Genomic DNA, 16831 nt, shown 5'->3' on the forward strand with positions numbered 1-16831 from the left:
TATAATAGCACTAATGATGGTTTGCATGGTAAGATGCAGGGAATGGTAAGTATATGTGTCTTTAATGCCTGTAGAAAACCAAGGAAAGAGAATTACTTGAAGCAGTATAAAGTCTGGGATGAAATTAAGGGTGAAAAAAATTATGTGAAATAGCAAGAAGAATGACCTAATTGAAATTGTGGAATATGCTACCAAGGGAAATAATGAAAACCCTTTCTCTTAATAGATTTAAACAAAAACACTAGAAAATGTATTTGCAGGAGTTGTAGACCAATGGATAAAACCTGCCCTTCATCTAATTTCTAGGTTAAAAATCTGTTTTAGGATTTTCTTGTGCATCTCCGAGTAACTGTGATTTGTGTGTGAGCCTCTCTGAATGCAGAGCATGGCCTATGGTTTATAGGACAGACATGCCCTACTCCCTCAGCTGGTGACGTCGGCAGCTACATGTTCTGAAGACTGGCACTGCTTGTTTTTATGGCACACTAAAACCTAATTGTTCTCTTCTGTTCTGCTTTGCGTGCGTGTGTGTGCACACATGCACATGTTTGTGAATGTGGTCCCTCTGGTGTCAGTGTATGAAGGGAAGGCAAGCAGAAAAACCTTCTGAAACTCAATAGTAATTATTTATCTTTGAGAAAATTTTATGGAAGCGATGCCAGCTCTAACTTTGAATTTCTTGATTTTTTTTTTGTCTAAGTCAGAGTGTTAAATGATGTAATGATTTTTATATTTAACCTGAGGACTTGGTTAAGCAGGCTTAACAATCAAAGCTCAAAATCAGAAATGACAACATATTAAATGAACTTCCCATTCTCCCCATTATAGAATGGGTATTGCTAATCTGTGAGACCAGGAGAGTTTTGGAGTTTTCAGTCTTCTGGATAATATATAATTAGTTCTGGATAGATGCAATGTATTAAGTGCCCAGATGTCAGTCATAAACATATCTGTTTAACAATTTTTCATATATTTGTAATCTGTACCTGACAGACTAGACTTCAGCCATTATTCATAAATAAAAGAGGCATTATGATACTTAATTATAGTACAACACCAGTGTTCCAAACCCCAATTAAACCAAGTTCACTTCTACATATGCCAGATTGAACTGAAGGGAAGAGATGAAAAGGGGCATTTATGATTTCTTCTTCTCCTGCCATTCATTTGTCTTGTCTATTGTAAAGTCTCTGGGGCAGGGGTTATCTCTGTGAACTCTGGTCTCTGGGGCAGGGATTATTTTACTATGAACTCTTGTGTCTATCACAGCACTGTATTTTCATATGCATTTAGTATCCATCAATCCCTAGGCTGCAAAGCAGAAGATGACAGGCTTGGTAGGTTCCAGTCAGTGTTTGTAGACTCTGCCTCAGTTACTCCAAAACTAGAAACCAGGGAATATGTGCTCTCAGATGTCTTCCAAAACTGCCTAGTAGAATTCAAAATGCTGGAGTGAACTGAAGACGGGGGTAGCTGGCGTTGAAGATTCACACCCGAAAGGAGGTGGCCTTTTCAAAGAACTAGTCTAGAAATCCAGCTGGACTTACCCACACCATGATCTCTGTTTGGGAAACGCAGAGTGTGTTCTTCAAATCCGGTTGGTGTGCAAGTAAGGCGAGTGTACTCTCGAATTAAAGGTGCTGGACATCAGATTTTGATGGCTGCACAGTGAGGCGGGGAGACCTGGATTGTGGGCTTCAGAGCCTGTTGCCTAGTGGATCTGGCTTAAAGTTTTCCATCAGATCTATTCTTGATGTAAACCACAGTTTTCACTTAAAGTAACTGTGTGTGCGTGTGCTTTTTTAATTTTTTTTTTAAACTTTTGATTTCTTTTTCCAATTAAAAACTGAATGCCTGAAACTGAAACATATCATCCAAAGATCCAAAAGGGATCTGCTGTGATGGTGCATCATGGGAATCGTAGTTTGATTGCTTCATGTCTCCATTCTCTTCTGTGGGTGAGAGTCCTTGATGGACTACACATCTCCAGGTGCGTGATGTGTTTGGATCCTGATGATATACCAGAGTGGAGAATGTGATGCATGACAGACGATGCAGTTAGATTAGGGAACCCTGTTTGCAATTCCCCTGAGCCCTGTAGCAAATCAAACTGTGGTTTGTAGGTGAAATATCACAGTATTTAATTATTTGGCAAAATAGTCAAAATTGTCCAAGAAAAAAGAATTGTCCAGCCGTACTAGCTAACTTTTGCATGATCCTTCAGCATCTCAGATGTCTGTTTTGCATTATGCAGAAACATAAGGCAAAAGGATTTGGTTTTCATCCTTATCATCAACTCATCAAATAGATATTTTTGTCAACACTGCATGTTCCAGGAAGGCCCTAACTTCCAGAGTTGCTGGATCTGGTACTGGCCAAAAGGGATGATCTAGTAAGTGACCTAATAATCGATGGAAAGCTGGGTGATAGTGACCACAAGCTGATCATCTTTACTATCCATTGCAAAGCTGGCAAGTCAGTCAGTAATGCAGAAGACCTTGACTATAGGAAAACTGGCTTTGATAAGCTCAGGAGGCTCATTGTCAAGGCCATAAGGGACCACGAATCAACAGGAAGAGGATTCCAAGGGGAGTGGTTGCTCCTTAAGGGAGTGATCCCAACAGCACAAGTGTTGTCCCTCCCATCTCGGAAGAAGGGTAGCAAAAGGGCACAGCAACCCCCTTGGCTCAGCAGGGAACTCGAGGACCTCCTTCACCTAAAAAGAGAGACTTATAAAGGATAGAAGGCTGGAATCGCCACCAAGGAGGAGTAGTCAGCACTGGTCTGTACCTGTAGGGAGCAGATCAGAAAAGCCAAGGCTGCAACGAAGCTCCATCTAGAATCACATATCAAGGATAATAAAAAGTCCTTTTTCAGATATGTAGGGAGTCAGAAAAAAAAAACCCATGGGTAACATCGGACCCCTGCTGAACCAAATGGGACAACTGATAACCGACACCCAGGAAAAAGTCAACCTGCTTAATGGGTACTGCACGTCGGTCTTTCATCAGCCTAAAGGGACTGCCCTACCTAGCATGATGCAGGATAGCCAGGGTGAGGGCGTACTTATACCCAGCATCAGTGTAGACCTTGTAAAGGAACACCTGGAGAGGCTGGACACCTTCAAGTCAGCAGGTCCTGACAGATTACACCCTAGAGTAATCAAGGAGCTGGCAGGAGTCATAGCCCATTGGCAAAAATATTAAAAAATTTGTGGTACTCAGGTGAAGTACCTGAAGTCTGGAAGAAGGCGATTGTGGTACCCATCTTCAAGAAAGGGCAGAAAGTAGATCCCAGGAATTACAGGCCAATCAGCTTGATCTCAATCCCAGTAAGATTCTGGAGAAAATTATCAAGGAGACCCTTCTTGATGAGCTGGCTGATAGCAACATCCTGAGGGATAGCCAGCATGGGTTTATCAGGGGTAGGTCTTGCCTGACCAATCTCATCTTCTTCTGTGACCAGGTGACATATCACCTGCACAAGGGAAAAGAGATTGACATCATATATCTGGACTTTAATAAAGACTTTCATCTGGTGTACCATGATCTCCTCATAGAAAAAAATTGGCCAACCATGTCCTTGGCTACACCACTGTCCAATGGCTGGGAAATTGGCTCTGAAATTGGACCCACAGAATAGTCGTTGATGGAAACAAATCATTATGGTGTGCCGTGACCAGCAGTGTCCTCCAAGGCTCTGTCCTTGGACCGGTTCTCTTCAACATCTTTATCAATCATGTGGACATTGGTGTCAGAAGCATACTGGCCAAGTTCACCCATGACACGAAACTTTGGGGCATAGCATCCACACCTGAGGATAGGCTAGTGATCCAGGCTGACTTGGATACACTTAGAAAGTGGGCGGATATAAACTTGATGACATTCAATACTGAAAAATGCAAGGTATTCCACCTCAGGAAAAAAACCACGCAGCATACTTATTTGCTCAACAGTGCTACGCTCAATAGCACCACGGCTAAAAGAGACTTGGGGTCATGATTGAGCACAAGATAAACATTAGCCACCAATGCAGTGTTGCAGCTGGTAAAGCAAACAAAACTCTGGCTTGTATCCATAGATTCTTCTCAAGTAAATCCCAGGATGTCATCCTCCCACGGTACTTGGCCTTGGTGAGGCTGCAGCTGGAGTACTGCATCCAATTCTGGTCTCCGCAATTCAAGAAGGATGTCGAGAAGCGTGAGAGGGTCCAAAGGAGAGCCATGCTCACGATCAGAGGACAAGAGAACAGGCCTTATGAAGAGAGGCTTGGAGCCATGGGACTCTTCAGCCTGGAAAAGTGCAGGCTCAGGGGTGACCTGGTGGCTGCCTATAAGTACGCAAGGGATGTACATCAGGATGTGGGAAAACATCTGTTCACCAGAGCGCCCCAAGGAAAAACAAGGACCAACAGTCTTCAACTCATAGATTCATAGATGTAGGGTCGGAAGGGACCTAAATAGATCTTCAAGTCCGACCGCCTGCCAGGGGCAGGAGAGAATACTGGGCTCATATGACCCCAGCTAGGTAACTGTCAAGCATCTGCTTAAAGACCCCCAAGGTAGGAGCGAGCACCACCTCCCTTAGAAGTTGCTTCCAGATCCTAGCCATCCTGACTGTGAAGTAGTGCTTTCTAATGTACAGCCTGAACGTACTCTCAAACAACTTATGGCCGTTATTCCTTGTTACTCCGAGAGGTGCTTGGGGGAACAGGGTCTCTCCCATTCCCTGCTGGGCCCCCCTGGTAAGTTTAGAGACGGACACCAGGTCCCCTCTCAGACTTCTCTTGTGAAGGCTGAACAGATTCAGGTCCCATATCCTCTCCTCATAGAGTCTGCCCTGCTGTCCCCAGATCATGTGAGTGGCCATCCTCTGGACCCTCTCAAAGCTAGCCACATCCCTCCTAAAGCACGGTGCCCAGAACTGGATGCAGTACTCCAACTGTGGTTTGACCAATGTCGCATAGATGGGGAATCACCTTCTTGGACCTGCTCGTGATGCATCTGTGGATGTATGACAAGGTGTGTGTGGCAGAGCACTCAGGTGCCCTCCGCCTAAGAACAGAAAATGGCTCAGGAGAGACCCCAAGTGGCAAGAAGTGGGAGGCTCAGCTGCCAGTCACTAGGGCAGCCAGAGTCACAGGTGCTGTGGAGCCTCACGCCTGGTGGAGCCAGCTGACAGGAAGGGGTAGGGCTTGGCCCTTCTTAAGCCCCAGGCGTGAGGCCAGGAGGACAGTTCCCACCTGGCAGCCAAGGGAGCGGGAGCTCGGCCAGTGCAGACAGAGGGGAGAAGCCCGACTGCATGAGCATCCCGGATCGCTGCTGTGGGTTGGAGTATTTCTCAGTAGAGACTGAATGTTGCTTGGCCGGATGGCTTAGTTTTTATGTTCTAGCCCAGGGCTTTTGTGTTTTTATGTTTTTGTGTTTGCTGTTTTGACTGGAGGACTGAGTGAGACTATTAGGGGTTGGAGAAGACCTCATAGGGGCTCCATGGTAGCATAGGGACCCTGGTGCCAGAAGGCACAACATTCAGGGGTGCACTGACCCCAGCCCTGAGAAGGAGAGCAGACGATTGAGAGGGGGCCAGGTAAGGCCGAAGCCGCCTGAGCCCTAAGGAGAGAAGCTCCATTGCAGGCAGTTGTGAGAAGCCCCAAAAAGGGGACAAGCCAGAGTGCGCCAGTGGAGGTGCAGGCTGCGAGGCAAGCCAGACAGCGCCAGTGGGGCATAGAGAGGGAAATCAACCAAACAATGTCTGGTACATCTGCGAGGCTTGGGGCGTGGTACAGGGGTGGTTGGAGCCACGCATAGCCCATAAGGCTGGGGTGCACCGAGTCACCCAAGATGGAACTAAGACTGGGATACATCAGAGCACCATGTCAGAGAGGACTAAGGGTAGCCTCCCTTAAACATTGTTAACATCAAAGATGTGGTGGGCGAGATGTGAGGGTGCTTTAACACCAACTTGGTATGGTAGGGGGCACTAGGGGAGATTACGGCCACCCCTAGGACTCTGTGCTGCTACAATTGTGGTTAGCCTTACTGACCGCATTCTCACGTTGTCGGCCCATGTTCATCATGGACTGAATAATTACTTCAAGATTTCTTTCTGCCACTGTGCTTTTGAGAAGGGAGTTCCCCAGCCGATAGGTATGCTGCTGGTTCTTACCGCCCAAGTGCAGCACCCTGCACTATCAGTATTGAAACCTATCCTATTCTCATTCGCCCACCCCTGTAACCTGTCCAGGTCCAGCTGTATCCTGTCCCTCCCTTCTAGCACGCCCACCTCACCCCAAATCTTGGTGTCATCAGTGAATTTCAACAGGGTGCTTTTCACCCCCTCGTCCAAGTCACTAATAAAGAAATTGAACAGTGCAGGCCCGAGGACCCTCCAAGACCATTTTAGACTGGACATAAAGAAAAACTTCTTTACTGTCTGGGCCCCAAGACCTGGAATAGACTGCCTCCGGAAGTGGTGCAGGAACCTACTCTGGATTCATTCAGGAAACGTTTGGTTGATTATCTTGCTGGGATCCTTTGACCCTAGCTGACTTCCTGCCCCTGGGGCAGGGAGCTGGACTTGATGATCTTCAAGGCCCTTTCCAGCCCCAATGTCTATGAAATCTATGAAACCAACAAAAACAGCCCAGAAGTCAAACAGAGACATAGTCAACTAATCCTCACATTAAAATATGTTTAACCCTCTTTTAGCAAATTGTTAGTCCTTATGACATGCAGCATGATCTTTATCCAGTGCCACAGGCAACTGTGCGGTGATTTCAGACCTTTCATTAAAAAGTATCCACAGTAGAGAAACAAAACCCAGAACAAATTCTAAGAGAGGCTGTGTACAAAATACTGTCCCCCAGGGTAGTAAGATGCATTGAATTCCCTCTTGCCAGAATGGTAAATAGAATCACTGAAGCTTCAGAGATACTTTATTGCATTGTGTGTCGGTTACAGTACATTTCAAAATCTAAACAGAAAACAGACCTGGCTCCTGTCAAGACTAGCTGAACAGCTGTTTGTCTCATGACTTGAAATCATAAGCAGTGGCATAATATTTCTTTAATTTTAATGAATTTTGTTCTTGCCAGATTTACATCTCTCCTGAGCATCTGAGATATTGCATTCACCAGCGCAATATAAATCATCTGAATCTATCTAATCTATTCTCTGTGCCTAAGGCATTGCTATATTATCAAAGCTTGGGAGGAGCACCCTGTCAACATCAAAGGTACTGTATTGCCCTTTTGTATATCACTTGTTAAAACTGTCCTTTGCCATCATGCCAACAAAAAAATTAACAGTAGTAGGCAGCCAAGGAGCTGTGATAGCTGCTTGCTATGCTGACCAATATTGTCTCTGCTGCTTTTTTTCTCCATCTATCTGTAACCATTTCTTCTTCTTTAAGCAATGGCCTCTTTGTACTTCACTCTTGGGTGTTCTTGTGCCCTTGGCATCAGAGTTTTTCTGATCATCGGTACCCTATATTCCCTGCCTGTGCACTAGATTTACCTCTCTTTGAAGCCATTAAAGCAGTGGTCACTAACCAATGGATCTCGATCCACCGGTAGATCTCGGAGCCTCTTGGAGTCAAACTGAGGCTGGGAAGGGAAGTGGGGGCTGAGTGCCCGTGTGAATGCATGTGTGCGCTCTAGCGCAGCAGGTCAGTCCATGGGGGGAGGGAAGGGGCAGGGGCTTGATTGAGGCCCCTGTAGTGAGGGACAGTGCTGTAGAAGCAGGAGCAGGGGTGAGTTGAGTGGAGCCCCAGCTGGATGGGACTTATCTGCTGGGGAGGTGTGCCCCCAAATAATTTTTTTCTCCCTTTGCTTCAGTCTTCCCTCCCCTTCCCTCCCCACAGACTTACCTGCTGGCGGGGGGGCAGGGGGCAGCAGCGCAGAGTAGATTTTGGGTTGCTTTTAAATGCCAAAGGTGATCTCCTGCTTAAAAAGGTTGGAAACTACTGCATTAAAGGGACAGGACAGGGGCAGCCACCTGTCAGCTACTTCTAACTTCAGCCTAGGCAAAGAGGTGGAACAACAAGCAGTCTACTTGTTCTTCAACTCCTTTGTTCATTAGATTCTGACGTTGTGTCATTGTTTTGGTGATATAGGAATAAATTAGGATTAGTTCAGTAAATAGTTTAGGTAAGCTTGCTGTATGTGTTTAGGCTACTATAAAAAAGCAACCAGGACTGATGAAACCAGTTTTTCATGTGCATATACAGATGAGTTACTTAAGTGTCACTTAGACATGTGGTGCATGAAAATATTACATGCAAACATGCATGTGCTCATAAGAAACATCTTAGCTCTGTTTTGACGTCTATGTTGCAGCTTAATATTAAATTAACTATACTTGTTCCCTGGGCTGGGAAGCAGGGTAAGAGTCATGATCTTTTTTGTAGTATTCAGGGAAAAGTTAAGATGTTAAATTAGAGTTCTAAGATACCAACTTTGTCTTCAGAAATGGGCTTTTCTGTGTGGCCATAGGGGATAGGATTAGAAGCACCGGCCTCAAACTGCAGAAATTTAGGTTGGAGATTAGAAGGAGCATTCTGACTATGAGGCTGGTCAAGAATTGGAATAGGCTACCTAGAAACATTATGAAATCTCAGTCCCTGGAAGTATTCAAGACACTTGGCTGTGATGATTTAGTCAAGGATGATCTTCTCTTGAGCAGGGTGCTAGACTAGACAACCTTGTGAACTCCCTTTCCAATCCTGCTTTCCTATTATTCAAGAACTAAGGAGAAATGGAAATGTAATAAAAATGAATCTTAATTGATTTTATAATATAGTGTTGATCTCTGGGCAGGATTGGAAATGGAAACAAGAGGAGAAGCATAGTTCTTACGCCTCCTTGAACTGGTGCCACTGCAGGATATAGACTCTTCAGAAAAGTGTCAAACCAGTAGCAGATAAGCCAGGGGAGGGGGCAGTGACACTTCTACATCCCCTTTTGTTTCCTACTCCACCCAAAGTTTTAAACCTTCTAAACTTAATTCCAAAGGTCTTAACAGCCCTCTCTCTCTTTAATCGTCTTGATGTTCCACTAATCAAGCTATCCTGCAATTCTGCTGTGTGTTTGCTGCTTCTGGTAATGTAATTCAAATTTCACAGCCTGTTTAAGTCTGAAGTCTTGCACCTTTAACTATAGCTAAAAACAATAATTCAGGTGTGGAAATAATTTCCAATAAAGCGTTGGATACACTGTCAAGGTGCTCAAGAAGCCTAAACTTTTGTTTTATAAATCTGAAAAAAGACGGACACTTAATTCTAATCACTAGGATGAATGAAACAACATCTTTTGATTATTTTGTCTAGTTTGTTTTATTTTATACATAATTAATGCACATTCCAATAAAGTTATATTTGTTTCTGCTTTGATCTTAAACTGAATGATACAGCCCTAGGCTGTACAATATTAGTAAAGCCTCTAATTTGTTTTTAACTAGAGAAAAATATGTCTTGTGTTTATATGTGATGGTGCACCACATCTTCACCTCTCTCTGCTTAAAAAAATCCTAGATCTGCCCATAGTTGAAACAGTGGCTTTGCTCTCCCAGAGCAAATGAGCTTCCTGTTGGATGAATGAACCTCCTCACTGCTTCCTGCTGTTAGATGGGGTTTAATGGCACAAGTGAGCCATGCTGTGGTATTAAAAATAGAACGGGTTGAAGACTATTTGTTGCATAATTTATTCCACACATTCTGCAATGGTGTTTGAATGCATTATTCATTAAACTTCCCCTTCCTCCCACTATTCACTCAGTTTACAGAGCTAATAATTCGTGAATGTACATTGTAGGATTTATCCAGCACATTTCATAAAATGCTTAAAATAAAGCCATTTTACATAATTTACTCTAAATAACTTAAATGAGAGAAACAGCCAGATTGGCGTTAAACTCAAAAGCAATATTGATTTGTAGCTTTTTCTCTACTTTGATGATGATAATAAAGGGCAGGTGCTGCCAAAGGGATCCCCATTAGAATCGCTTCATTGATGAAGGGAGAAATAGAGGACGGGTGTGTGTGGTGGGGAGGTGTGTATGGTTGGGGAGGGGTAGGTGTGAGTGTTTAAAAGAGGGCACTATAAAGTGTATTGGACTGGAGACCATACAGATCAGAAAGCACCTGTAAACTCTGGGTACCAAAAATCCCTATGCTCTTTTAACATATGACTAAATGGAAACTTTGTAATGGTTCATTGATATGGGGTTAGGTCCTCAACTAATATAAGTTCCAGCTCTGTTGGCTCTGCCATTAATACCAACTGAAGTTCTGGACCTTGGAATTTATTTTCTCCTCTTCAAGCTTTTCCAAGCTTGTCAATCTGGATCACTGTTTTGTAATAACAAATAAATTCTTAAATTTAAGAGGAAATGTAGGATGGAGATTAGGAAGAACTTTCTGATTACGAGGGTGGGCAAACATTGGAGCAAGCTACCTAGAGACATTATGGAATTTCTGTTCCTGGATATTTTTAGGAGCTGGATGGATAGACACTTGGGTGGGACGTTTTAGTCAGGGATGATCCTGCCTTGAGCAGGGGGCTGGACTAGATGACCTCGTAAGGTATCTTTCAGCCCTACTTTCCTATGATCCTGTCATTCTATTTCTTTTTGTGGGAATGAAAACATATCCTAAAATGTTGCAAAGGACTGGAAAGTTGGCCATTGAATAAAAATCCATTTTGCACATTTGCAATTTATTGGGGAACAGGATAGAGAGCAACAACTAAGAGGTTTTGTACCTGGCTCTGCCAATGAGTCACAGCTTGAATTTGAGTAAAGTGCCTAATGGGACAAATTCTTAGGTGTTGTAGCTTGATATACATCTAATAATTTTAATGAAGCCACACTGATGTATAGCAGCTGAGGATCTGGGACAACAAGTCACTTCAGTTATAAAAAATATCATTAACACACAGTCCAGACTACCCGGTGGTATCTTGTGTTTAGGTCAGTAACACTCAAACTTCCAGAAATGAAGAGTTACAGAGGTTCAAGTTCAAACCTCTGAAAACCAGAAGTTATAGGGGAAAGGCACAAGCGTATGTGTTCTTAGCTCTGTCTCCTTGGAACTGACAGTAACCAGTGGAGGTGATATGCATGCATCAGTTATATTAAGCACATCTCTATGGAATAGTGGAAGGATTAGTTGGAACAGCTTCACAGAACTTTGATTGTAATAGCAAAGCAATCTCTACTGACTCAAAGGGCCGGATAAGCAGCAATGGTCTTACATTTCAATAAAGGAAACATAGGCTGGATATGGAGAAGAACTTTCTAACTATAAAGCTAGTTAAGCACTGGGACAGGCTCCCCAGTTTTGAAATGCAGGATACATGAGGACTTGCCTGGAATGTTTTAGGAGGGATAATCATGGGCAGAACCAAGATCATGGGGGATGCAACCACAGCCACTTTGGTTGAGTGGTGGAAGCAGAGTGAAGACAGCAGGGGCTACACTGCCAAAGGGGCTCCTGATCCTGGATGCCAGTGAGCTCTCAGCGTAGCTCCTGTTTGGAGTTTACATGTGCTGGCAGTTTATAAGCCCATCACCATGGGGGTCTGCCTAGAGTCTGTACCTTCAAACAACTCTGCAGTGCAGGGGGTGAGTGTTGCCATTGTTAACCCCTCATTGTTAACTCTTCCTCTCCCCACCCTCCCATCCAATTCAGCAGAAGAAAGGTGGGAATGAGTGGTATGCAGCCCCTGGGCTCTGGAGCTGCATGAAAGCAGGGGATAAGTGCCCCTCTTTTGCCCTGTTGATGATTTTAAGAGGGGAGAAAGAAGAGCAAACAGCAGAAGTACTCACCTCCTGGGCTCCAGAGCTGCTTGAAAGCAGGGATTGTGGGCAGACCCTGCACAACCAGCTGGAGAGCTCATAGAGCCTGTAGAGTTCACAGCAGAGCCCACTGAGCATGCATCACCAACCAAAGTGGAGTGTAAATATGCCTCTGCACCCCTTCTGGATCTGCCCGGGGATGATGCTGTCTTGAAGTTGCATTGGGTGACATCCTGAGGTTCCATCCAGTTTAGCAGTTCCCAATCTGTGGGACAGGTACCACCAGTGGTACACAGAGAACCTGTCAGTGGTACGCGGTAACAGATTTATTATAATTATTTTATATGACATAAAATTGCTGGTGGTACTTAAGGTTGTATCACTTTAAATCAGTGGTGCACAATCTGTTGGAGTTTGGGAACCACTGGTCTAGCCCTATTTTTCTCTGATTCTTTGGTAGGACCATGCCCCTCTGAAGGAGGGGTGAGCCCCTCTCACGGACCTTTGCATCTGCAATAAAATGCAGGAGAGGAATTTATAGTGTGCGGCATAATAGAGCTTTCATTTCTTCTCATCTCAGCTGCTTTCTGTAGGTTATATGAATAACTGGGCTTCTTGCCAGGGGATAAACAGCAGTTAGGTTGGAAATAAGTGTAGTCTGAGAGTTTAATGATGGAAATAAAATGTTAGATACCACCATCTATAGCAGTGGGGGCCAAACTTTTTGGCAGGTGTGCCATAAATTAGCCCCTCACCCACTCTGAATTTCACTCCATTCCCTTTCCCTTGATCTGCTTTCTGCTTCAAGCCTTGTGCTTCCTACCTGATCTGCTACTTTGCTTTCTGCTCCCTGCCCTATCTGTCTCTGTGCTCCCTGCTCTCTCCCTGTTCTGCTGCATGCCACACAAAAAGGCTGCCCAAGCAACTTGTGCCACTTGTGCTGCAGGTTGGCCACCCTGATCTATGGCGCTAGTAATCATGGAGATCTAGAGTTGGGATGTACCTATCATTAGGTGAAGGTAGCCATGCTGTTCCCAAGTCCTGGTTCTTTCATCTCTTTTTTGCTGCACATCCCTGGGTACAGTGCAAAGGAAACTCCACTGAACACCAGGATTTCAGTCATACACTGAAACGTTTGCACCATATAATTGCTAAGAGAGTCAATGAGAAAAATCACATACAAGCTCTATGTTCCAAATTCTTGACAGTTTTATTACATGACAGTTACAGTACCTCTAAGTGCCTGAGAGAAGACAGACCTGCCTCCTGCTTCCTCTGCTGCCCCTAAGAAATATAGCCCTCCCTTTTCCCAGTTCAACTTCCCCTTTCTGTCCCATTAGTCCATTAGCATTTTTAGATGCTGTTATCATGTAAAATACACTCTCTGCCGTCTGGGGCTTTCTGTTGCTTCAGACATTTATCAGAAGTAGACATTTGGTGACTAGTTGCATAGCCTGAACTGGACACTGAGCCAAGCCCTGCACTTCCCAATGCCACCTGTCTGCTTCTAATTTGCCCAGGTGTCCCCAGTCCACCCACTCAGCTTTCCTTCAGGTTTTCTCCCTCCCCTTACCTGGAGTGTGTTCCCCAGTGACAGCAGGGGTGACATGCTCCTTAATTTTAAACCTCTGAAAACCAGAAGCTGCAAATTTGGATCACTCTGAGGGAAATCCCACAAAAAGCTTCAGTTCACCCAAATGAAAATTCAGGTTATGCATGAGTAAGACTGTGAGATTTGGTCCTTAGTCTCACAAGGCTTTGTAAAGGAAAAAGGCCAGATCCAAAGACGACTTAAATTTTTCTGGAGGCTTCAGTAGACTTTGGAGTGGGAAATTAAAGAAATGAGCATGCAACAGAATTGGAGAAACAGTTGTGCAGTGTGGTTCTGGGCTGGAGTGGAAGGAAGTGGGTGGGAGAGAGAGCTTACTGAAAAGCATCGTCTCCATTGTTCCTCTTGTGTTTGCTGCGGGGGGAGCAGTGTAAGAAGCAAAACACGTAGGCAAACAGTGCGGCAGATGGTGCAGTCTACTACTGAGGAAACAGTTGAAAGGGTAACTAAACTATGGTTGAGACCAACTTATAGTTTACATTGAATGCAAAATTGTACGCACTGTTTTCAGCAGGTTGCAGCGGTTTTCCTTGGTAGTTACCAAACTTTATGGTTATTATGGTGTCAGCATCTTCATAGTGGGATTATAGTGGCAGGCACTCATGTACATTCATTGACTTGTCCTTTCTGGGCAGATAAGAGTGGCCAATATTCTCTCTCAGATCTGATTTATCCTCTCCTTGTTCTGGCAGTGAGTGGAGCTCAGGTTCAGGTGAGACAATAGCCCACTCTTATCAGACATGACACCTATCCTTCTGCTAGGCAGTTACAAACACAGAGATGGGGGAGTCCCAGTCTCAGAGAGTTTACAATCTAAACACGCAGTGAAAGACAAGGGAGGGAGAGTTGAAATGAAACAGCAAACCCCCATGGCAGGTCTTTGGCAAACCTGAAAATAGACTCCAAGTGTCCTAAGATCCAGTTCAGTTCTCATTTCTTTAGACCACACTGCCTTTCATGGGAGGTCTTGTGCAGGTCTTTGTCAGTAATGCTTCAAAATGTGGACAGAAACCAGAAAGGAACATACAGAGCTGGAGATGTAGAGGGTGTGTGGAAAACTGTGGCTTTTTACTCCGATTCATATTTTGATTAGACATATGGGTCAAGTACAAACATCATACTTTTACCAGTATACTGATTGGAAACTAGTCTATACCCATAACAGAAGTTTGGCGCACAGAATGGCTTGAAAACGGCAGAACCCAGTCAGCTGCGCTCTCCACCAGAGGGTGAACGTGTGTCCTTTTTGCCACCGATTTCAACTATGCTGCTTACAGAAAACTGTAAATTAGATTTATTCTGCCTTGGGGTTTTTGAACTTGGGCTTTTCCTTGCCAGTCTGCAGGGTTCACTGTACTCTAGTTTACCAGCTCTGGCATTAGTTGCAAACAGAGCATGCCTCACCATGCCAAGGGAAGGTGTCAGTAGGCTAACCAAACCAGCTTAAGAAACCCTTCCTTAGAAATAACTTTATCCAGGAAAGGCTGAAGTGCCAGAGGCTCCTTAAAATTTATTAGCAATGTTGCCATTGTTATTCATTGATAGAACATGCTCAGTACTGTGATGATGGGTGCCAGTATGAAACTTTGGCAGCAGGAGGGCAAGCTGTCGGAGGGCTGAGCAATCCCTGACTTGGGGAGCAGTGGGGGGATGGCAGGGTGGTGCTTCCCTCCGTGGTGGCAGTGGTGTCCCCCAGGTGGCACCCACCCACAGGCACCTGGCCCAGGCAGTCTTGGGGGGCACCACAGCCCCACAGGGAAGCATCAGGCCCCCACACAGCTCAGGCAGGCAGGCAGGCTCTGAGGAGGAGAAAAAAAATTAGGATCACCACATCTTTCTTTTTTTTTTCCCCTTCAGTGGAGCCTGCCTGAATGGGCAGTAGCTGTAAGGGGGCAAACTAAAACACCTTGAACATGTTTTATTTTGCTATGTCCCAAAGTCATTAAACACTCAATACTCCCTGGCAGTGTAAACAGCAGCACTATTAAAGCAGTGCAAAAGATCATTAAAGCTGCTTTAAAGGCCAATTTTGTGGCATATACAACCCCCCGTATATGTAACATCTGTATGAAGCCCCTACTAATCACTGAGCTGAGATCCAGGAATTTCATCTGTTAAATGTATGTTTGAAAAGGGAGCTTTAGCCTGTGAAGTCCATGGGAACTGATGGCACTCAGCACCCTGTGGGCTCAGTCATCTGGTGGTGAAAAATAAGGCATTTATTTTGTCAGTTTTTTGCATGCTATTATGTTTTATGTTAGCAAATTCTCACTGTGCATAATGTCATTTGTTCAAACTAATGAATATGACTAGAGAATTACGGTAAATGTGAGGCACTGTGTAAAATGACAAATCAACTTTGAGACTTCTGTGGACATGAGCAGCAGGAAATATGTTTAGCAACGGAACTTATTAGCAGGGCTGCTGCATACGCAACATGTAGGAGTTTAACCAAGTCTGTACAATAACTGGAAGTGTGTTCACACTGGGAGATCATGCTCTTATGTGTACAATGTAAACTTGGGAGTTAAAAATAATTGCTGACAAATCTTATCTTTAACATGAAAGTGTATAAATTATACAAGAAGAAAAGCATAATGGAAGAGGAAATGTAATATAGTTCTGAATCCTTAGGAGGACAAATCTTATACAGAGTACCATGTCCATGCCACAATGATGAAGACATCTTACAAATAGACAAGGCCGTTTCCTATTCCTTCCGCTGACCCAATTTTCAGACATCTAAGGTCCACAAGGGACACATGTTTGATCTGCACAACTACACAGTCATCCATGCGTGTTGGGTTACACATATAGGAACAGAATTCCCCAAGTCACCTAAGTACCAAAAATGCCCTGTAGATGATGAAAAAAGTAGCCATTTAGATGACCAGAAAAGAATAGAACATGGTCCCCATGTGGCTTGAGAGAGACTGATTTACAGCCCCTGGGTTTCCACCCAGGAGCTGCTCTTCCCATTGCGCCAGCTGCAAGAGCAGCTGGGTCTCTGGGCTCTCCCTTCATCCTCTGGCTTCTGTTTCCTCCCCCATCTCCAGGGGGTGTTGTTACTAGATTTACCCACCACTTTGCGGTGTGCTCATTTATTAGAAATAAGTTTCTAGGGTCTTTGTAATTCTATCAATGTGCTGCTTGTGTTACCTGTCTTTCTATACAGATCTGTATCTCTCCCTTCTGCAAGTCCTCACCCCTAACGGAGCTATCTTGCTGGACTCAGTTTCAATGGGGCTGGGTTCCTCCAGTCACCAAATCAGTCACACACAAACACACACAGATTAATGTGACTTGTCTGACCCAGCCGGATTGATCGGCATGGACAGGCTGACACCCTCATATGCCAGGAATCAGTTCATTAAAGTAACGATACAATGCAGTCAGACACAGGCACACAAGTAAACAGAATACCTCTAAAT

General features: G+C 44.4%; 1 long non-coding RNA gene across 1 annotated transcript in view; it reads right to left on the reverse strand.

The window, feature by feature from the left end:
* Positions 1–15402: 15402 nt before the first annotated feature.
* The window catches only part of LOC109306373, a 1945-nt gene continuing 516 nt past the window's right edge, over positions 15403–16831 (reverse strand). Inside the window, exon 2 of the long non-coding RNA XR_002099963.1 lies at positions 15403–15597. This is a non-coding gene — a long non-coding RNA (uncharacterized LOC109306373). The remainder of the gene's footprint in view (positions 15598–16831) is intronic.

The sequence above is a fragment of the Crocodylus porosus genome, unplaced genomic scaffold, assembly GCF_001723895.1.
Source record: "Crocodylus porosus isolate Cpor-Errol unplaced genomic scaffold, CroPor_comp1, whole genome shotgun sequence".
In the NCBI taxonomy this organism is placed as follows: Eukaryota; Metazoa; Chordata; order Crocodylia; family Crocodylidae; genus Crocodylus; species Crocodylus porosus.